Consider the following 7,974-nt stretch of genomic DNA (forward strand, 5'->3'; position numbering starts at 1 on the left):
CTGAGATGGTCTGTGATATGAAATACTGGTACATTTTTGCCCGTTGAAATGACTTGATCTCGCTGCAGCTTAGTTTTTTTTTCCCAGATGGATTGTATGGGGCAGCACCTTATTTTTTGGGGGTGATACTCAGCTTCGAGAAGAGCTCTGCTGTGGCAAACTTCAGACCTGCAAGAAATCCTATTGTTTGTCAATGGGAGAGGCCCCACCTCAGCTGTAATTAAAGCCCAGCTCATGTCATGACTCTGTTGGCATCCTGAGTGAAGCTGGTGTCCCCTGAGATTGAAGATTATCTGTTTCTTTTGCTGCTAGTCCTTTGAACTTCCTGTGGTCAGGGATTCCTAGTGTTTTAAACTAGAATAACAATTATGAAACTGTCCCATCTCATCTGGCCGGGTTCGTGTCTAATTAACTTTAACAAGAGTCATAATTTTAAAAGTGATTTCTCAAAAGCATTATAACTTAGGACAATTAAGTCTTGAGAGAAAGAGCGCGAGACAGGGAGGGGAGAAAAACAGAGGCACTCCTTGGGGCAGGGCACTTCATGAGTATTAAACAGCTGTGACTCATTCCTGCCTCTAGTCCCAGCACAAGTAAGACCTTTTGAATAAGTTCTGCCTGCTAGATAAAAACTTGTTTGCAGGTGCAAAAATCCTACAACGCATGTTGGAACAAGCACCTTTATGGGCTGCTCCCATTTAAAACAATTACACAGAAATGGATTTATTTTTCAATCTGTTGGTGCAGTTTTTTTAGTTGTGGAAACTTGTCAAAGTCTGCAGAAAGAGGGGAGAAAGGGGAAGGAAATGCAGACCAAAGAATGAATGAATTAACTCATTTGCCCTTGTGGAGCAGGATGTTTTTATTATTATTATTATGCATGAAATGTGTATTAGTATGTATGGAACAAATCCATCAGTCCATTTGATGGGCAAAACTTGATCTTTTTGAGGATGTGAAGCCAGCAAGGAGACTGCTCATGTTCCAGCACGAACGAGCCCTTGCTCTGACTTGTGTCACCACCAGTGCTGGTGGAGATGGGCTCTTGCTGGAACAGCGCACTGTGTGCCCTCAAGGCTGCCTCTGCACCTATGCAGGGCAGTGAAGGCTTTCTCTGCTCCCACTGAAGCCACGCCAGCAGCTGCTTCCACACCAGCGATGTTGGATCCTTACAGAGGGCAGGGAGATGGTGGCAGGGAGGGCTGCAGATGTTGTGTGTCCTTATGGTGATTACCATCAGTTGTGCAGAGCATGCCCACACTGCAACCAAAGGTGCATCTGCAATATGGGTGAACTCCGTCGGGCTGCTCTCTGTGGGGTTGGCTTGGGTGGCAGTGGCAGCGTGACAGTAGCAATGTAGCAGCAGCATGGAGCTGCCCCAGCCTGCTCGAGATGTATACTTCCTTAAAAATACTGAACAGTTGTGCCATGACTTCAGGCTTTGCCTCACAGTCATGTTTTCTCCCCTTGCTGAGAAGTCAAGGATTTCAGCCATTGAGTGCTTTTACATCCTTCAGCTGTTCTACCAGCTCCTAGCTGCCCTGTAGGAGAGCGTTCATCTACTTCAGATGAAGCAACACAGTGAAACGAGTATCTTGGCATGATGAGACTAAAAGCAAACCTACATCATTGCTGGGTTTCTCAGAAGGTAAACGCTGACACATAGGAAAGAAAAATCTGAGCTACCATGTGGCAGAGTGTCTTGTGTCCCTGAAGCCAGGAACTGGGAATTTTGTGCCCTCTGGGAGGGAGCTGGTTGGCTGTCTCTGTGTGAGAGCCTGGGGCAAACCAGCATGAATGCGGTATGGACACCAAGAGGACCAGGAGTGAAACAGAATAAACTGCTATGATAGCATGCAAGTATGCTAAGGATGATGCTTAGTAGTTTTACAACTTGTATTCTATACGTGATGAACATGAGTTTCAAGTTGTGTATTAATTTGCTTGAAGGAGCTGATTTTATGGCCTTTGGAATAAGTAACATTCCGTGGTAGGTATGCTGTTTGTGCTGTTATCAAGCCTCTCTGGGGAAAGCTTTGTTACATGAATGAGATGAGGGTGATTGGGAATAGCCTACATGGATCTCCAAGATTGTATTATGAATCATAATGATGTAGGCACTGTGGGACTCCAGAGGTCTCTCATCCCACCCCTATCCAAAGCAGAGCAGATTACCCAGGGTCTTGTCCAGTTGGATTTTGAGTATCTCCAAGCTGGAAACTCCACAGCCCCCCTGGATACTTACTGCAGTGTTTACCCTCACTGTAAATTAATTTTCCCTACTGAGATGAAATTTCTCACTTGAGCAACATCTTTGTATCCTAACTGGAACATACTGGTCTAAATGAACAGATTAGTAGATGAGTGAATAACTGTCTTCTTTGTTGAGCTTGATAATATTGTATTTGGAGGCCCTTATAAGCACAGTTCTAGATTTATTCTGCCGTGTATCTGATTTACCACTTTTGTCAGTGACATGGAGGTGGAGCAAGAACTCACCCTCATCAAGTCTGCAGCTGACACCAAACACCATGATGATGGGGACAGCCATCATCATGGACTGCCACTCAGAGAAACCTGGGCAGCTGGAGGAATGGGCCAACAGGAACCTTATAAAATTTTCTGTAGTTTGCTCTGGCAGGGAGGAAGATCAAGAGCCTGATGCAGCCTGGGCTACATCAGAAGGAGCATGGACAATGTATTGAGAGGAGTTAAATTGAGAGTATTCCCTTCTATATAGTGTTAATTAGATCTCATTTACAATCTTGCATCCAAATTTCAGCCCTGTTGCAAGAACTAAGTTTATAAAGTTGCTGCTAAGCCCTCTTAATGTTTAGTATTTGGATATCAGCCCTGTGAGGAAAGGCTGGTGGACCAGGACTTGTCCAGACCAGGGATGAAATATCTTCATGAAGTAAAGAGCAGCCTCCACTAACTATGAGGCAGTTATCAGAGTCACCAAATCTGTGGTAGGAGGAAAACAGACAGTGGACAAGAGGAGGTCAAATGGGAGATAAAGAACCTTCTGCTATGAGATCAACAAGCAGTGGAACAAACTGCACAGTGAAGCTGTGCAGGCACCATCCATGGATGTGTCCAACTCCGGCACTGAGGAGCTCCCTTCAGGCACAGTGTATTGCACCACTTTCCATACAACAGCACCAGGTGCTCCTGCCTCTCCTGGAAGATCCAGATCTTGTTCTTATCTGCATCAAAGGAGAGTGCATTAGCTACAGAAATATAAGAAAGCACAGAGTTATAAACAGCTGCCCAGTCCATAATTATTGTCTTATTGCTTTCTCACAGACAAAACTGGCACTTTTTCAAAGATGTGGCTAGAGTCTGTCCTGGAGGGGAGGACGTACCTGGCATGAAACTGGCAGGACTAGACTTATTCATAATTTAAACTCATACTACATTTAGCAGAGTAGTGTGGACAAGTGAAGTTTTATCCCATTGAGGGAAATCATGTCTATAGCATGTAACATAGCATGGTCTTTATCTGCTTACAGCTGTTCTGAAGACTACCTCATGGCAATCTAGAGCTTCCTCCAACACGAGGAGAGTAAAGGGGCAGCACTGATCTTCACTCTCTGGTGACAGCAAAAGGACCCAAAGGAATGGCATGAGGCTGCAGCAGGGGAGGGTCAGATGAAGTCTAAGAAAAGCTTTTTCTCCAGAGGTCAGTGGGTATGGAACAGGCTGCCCAGGGCAGTGGGCACAGCCTCAAGTGCTGGAGTTCCAGAAGCATTTAGACAACAGTTTTAGATGCAGGGGCTGGATTTTGGGTAGTCCTGTGTGGAGCCAGGAGTTCGACTTAATGGTCCTTGTGGGTCCCTTTCAACTCAGACTATTCTATGATTCTATGATACTTGAGCATGTTAAACCTGCTAAAATGCATGTACAAGGAGGCATTGTTACATTGAGGTGATCCTGTTTCTTACAATGTCATTCAGAGGTATTTCCCAAGAATCCACACAGAAAATAAGACTTCAGAGCTGTTGCAATAAGGTTAATGTGTAATGACCTTTTTCTTCCCTGTTTCCCATCAACTTCTTTTGAATTGATGTTAGCCTCAATAATCATGCAAGAGGTTTGCATTTTTATGGAAACAGCTATATCCTACAGCGATCTAAGTCTTCCTCACAGAAAGGTGGATCTGAGCAGAAAAAGAAGAAATTAAGTCATATTTTTATTTCCTTACATGTCTGATTTAGAGCTACTCACATAGAGAAGACATCGTAGATGTTGAAAGATATATCTAAATCACATGCAGAGCTGGGAAGAAAACATTAATGCAAAGTAAGTTCCTTAGCATCTCATCTCCTGTCAGGGTTCTAATCTTCTGGTCTCTTTATCAGACTTTTATGATTGCATGCAGCACAGAAAGAGAAGGCAGAAAATTAAATGTAATAGTTTTTTTTTCAACTACAAGATTTGTGAAGGTGTTTGGGGAAAGAAGGCAAAGTGCACCAGCTCTTGAATGTGGAACATCACAGGAGCAATAATTGAGGACCGAGAAGGAAGAGAACATTTCATTGTAAGTCTGAGTGAAATTTATACATCTTGAGAGCTGTGGTAATCACAGGTGGTTCACAATTCCCAGTGGCTGCCTCATGGTATTCTGGTCTTGCTGATGATGACCTCTCAAGTTTACAAGGGGTTATGGTGCTGTCTCTGCATTTGTAATGGAGAGGAATACCATTGTCATAAAAGAGCTTCCCATTTTTGTCTTTCTGCTTAACATGACTCAGCTGGATAGAAGAGAAAGGCAACCACTTTTCACTTCTGAATTCGGCTTTAGAGAGTTGTGGATGTGCATGGCAGGGGGAGGCTGCCTCTTTTTTCCTTCACTGCATACTTTATGGTAACAAAATTCCCTGTTCACTGTACAAATCACAAATCCCTGATCATAACAAAAAGTCTTCTAGGAAACTTTCTTATGTCAAGTTGTACATGTTCAAAAAGGCTTTCTCAGCACAAAACAATTCTTAATGCAGCTCTCACTGCATAGCCAGGTTCTTTTGTTTGCATACCCAACATACTGGTTGGCTCTATGAGCAAGCACAGCTAGAGCACACAATGCTGTGATAGCATCTGAAGTTTGTGGAGTGGGAATCTTGGTAAGGAGGTTTCCATTTCTTCCAGGAGATAAATCACCCTCCATAGCCTTGGGGTTTTGGAGAAGAAAATCATCTTGTAAGGATGACACCTCCACTTCTCAGTTGGAAGAAGAAGAGCTTCTGGCACGGTGAAGAGCTAAATCTTTATCTTCCCCGTTTGTTACCAAAATAGCTTTGGTATGCCCCACAACTGAACATGAAACAAGTCTGCTTGCAAAAATTAATGCAAACTGAGCTAACTGCCATCCTTTTTTATATATTAGATCAAATTCTCCACTGTCCTCCATAGCCTGCAGCCATTACACTCTGTAAAAGTTCAGCACAGGGGAGATGTGCATGCAAATCTGTTTAAAAAGTCCTACTTTTCTCCATTAAGTTGGTAAAGATATTTAGGATCTTTACAACTGCTCTGATCTGGTTTTCCTTCTTACAAGTTACAAGGTACTTGTAATTACGGTGGTAGCATTTTAATAAGACTATCAGTGCCTCAAGCCAATGCCATAACCCAGTTGTTTGACATGCTGGGATGACAAGCATCTGTTATAATGCTCAGCCTTGCTAATGGAAGTTTCATGCTAATGAGGGGAAACCCTGACTGTCTATAGACCTACTGTTGCAGCTCCCATTTGATCCTTCACTCCCATTTCCAAGAATGAGCAGAAGAAAGGGATGGGTGTCAGTCATGCTCTTCATCCCTTTGGGCTCACAGGTACCTGGATGCAAATCAGAGCAGCTCTGGTGTGAAGTGGCTGTGAAGTTTCCTGGAGAGCTTCCTGTCCCATTTCTGATACTGTGTGCAGCCCAGCTGCACTGCAATATCTAACACCAAATATCAAACTGAATAATGAGGGAAGATGCACTCCTCAACAAAATATGAACTTTTGGTAATAATTCATCCTCACAAATGAATGCATATTGCATGCATGTTATTTGGCTGAAGAAATGTATGACCCACTACGACACAACAGCTAGGCAGAAATAGCCTCCTATTGCTGCCAGCACTATTAAGTACCTTCCTATAAACTTCTGAAGCTCTGGCAAATGCCAGCAGGTGTTGATGAAACATCATTGTAAAGGGAATTTTTAAAGGAACAGAAATAATGCATCATTACATAATTGACCTTGTACTGTCACTGTTAGGTTTCTCTGCTTGCAGCAACACAAACTCAGGAGCTGTGTAGAAAATACTGCGTGAACAGTCAGTCATGGCAAGACCCTGGTGGGAAAGGGATGTCACATGCCATTCTTCACCTGAAGCAAAGCAGCAAAGCATCCTGAAACTTTTTGTCTGAGTAGTCAGTCAGGTTCGGCAAGGATGACACATCCTTCACCACAGCCTTTACTTTTGCGTGGTAGAGAAAGAATTTTGCAGACCTAGGATGCATTTTCTCCTTGAATTCAAATAGTTTTTTTTTTTTTTCTTTTATTTTTTCCCCTTACTAGAAACCAGTAGTGTAATACTGTCTAAAAAGAGCACAGATGGTTTTCAGGTACCTGGGAATGCCAGCCCTTTGCAGACAATCCTGGGCTTGGCTAGTTACAGGGTGATATGGAGAACCTCATGTCAGTCATCCCCTGCCCTTCCCAGCCCCTCCAAACACTCACTGGGGCATACCTACCTTTTCAAATGGATTATGCTGCAGGGCATTATAAATCTGCCCATAATTAGACAACAGTTGAGTGTATATAAGATATCTTGGAGTAAGTTGTCTAAGTTGTCTAGCTTTGTTATTAGTGACATTTCAGACTGTAGTTGCAGTAGAGGTGTTGCTGCTGGTGCCAGCTGGTGAACCTCTTTTCCCACTAAGAGAGAAGGTCAGAGTAAAGACTTGGGATTTTGAGGTCAAGTGAAGAGAGGAAGTGAAAATTCCTAGGACTGGCCTTCATTTCCTCAGAAACAGAGACTTTGTGAGTGCTGCCACTCAGGCTAAGCTGTCGCTTCCCAGGCAGTCATTGCACAGGAGTGATGATGCACAGCAATCACGCTACAAAGATACGTACCCAGATAAGTGGCTTGCACGTGCAGACTTGTCCTCGCTATGCAGAACTGTAGGAGGTAGGAACATGGAAGTCACATTCTGTCTTACTGTGACGATTTGGTATTTGTTTGGAATTCTAGACCTATTTTTCATAAGCAACAATAACAAAAATCAATCGCCAGGTCATATTCACATTGCTGTTTTGAACGTCAGCTACCATCAGTTATCAGCGTGTTTCAGCTATTTCAAATTTACTTGGTTCTTCTCCATGCGAGGAAGGTATCAAAGAGAAGATGGTATTAAATAAGCTCACAAGATGGCATGTGAAGTAGGACGGGATGGCAGCTGCTTTTATAAGCTAATTAACAAGCCATAGAGAGGAATTTAGCTTATGAATATCCCCCTGGTATAGACATAGACAGTCACCTCAGGTAGCACCATGAATAATAAAAAAACCCACTACCCAGTATTTGAAGCCTGAAACACAGTTTTTGGGTATATCACTTGGGGTTGAGAAATAATTTTCCACAAAACCTAAAGAGTGAAGAGAATGCATAGCCCTAGTGTTATGAATAAAGCAGCTTCCCTCTGTTCACTGATCTGGCATTCAGACACAACCATATCATCTTCACATCCATGTAGTGGCATTCTGTTAATTTATGCAGTTCCAGAGGAGGTGAGTTAGGATACAGGACTGCAGAACAGACCACAGCTCTTGCTTTCAGAAGCAAGGAGGGAATATTACGTCTACTTTAGACTGACTTGCTTAAAGACAGTCTTCTAAGACCCAGACAGTTTTCATGAATCCATGTATTAAGAAACAGAACTCCACATTCTAGGAGCAGTGAAACAAGGTCAAAGCAGTATCTTCA

The 7,974-nt window shown here is 43.1% G+C and overlaps 1 long non-coding RNA gene across 1 annotated transcript in view; it reads right to left on the bottom strand.

The window, feature by feature from the left end:
- Window positions 1–1,060: 1,060 nt before the first annotated feature.
- Window positions 1,061–7,974, bottom strand: part of LOC122155244 — an 8,891-nt gene continuing 1,977 nt past the window's right edge. The window contains exons 2-3 of the long non-coding RNA XR_006167188.1: window positions 7,125–7,170; window positions 1,061–3,206 (exon numbers count right to left, since the gene is read on the bottom strand). This is a non-coding gene — a long non-coding RNA (uncharacterized LOC122155244). The remainder of the gene's footprint in view (window positions 3,207–7,124; window positions 7,171–7,974) is intronic.

The sequence above is a fragment of the Centrocercus urophasianus genome, unplaced genomic scaffold, assembly GCF_019232065.1.
Source record: "Centrocercus urophasianus isolate 14NV4802_14NV808 unplaced genomic scaffold, USGS_Curo_1.0 seq_11, whole genome shotgun sequence".
NCBI classification, from domain to species: Eukaryota; Metazoa; Chordata; class Aves; order Galliformes; family Phasianidae; genus Centrocercus; species Centrocercus urophasianus.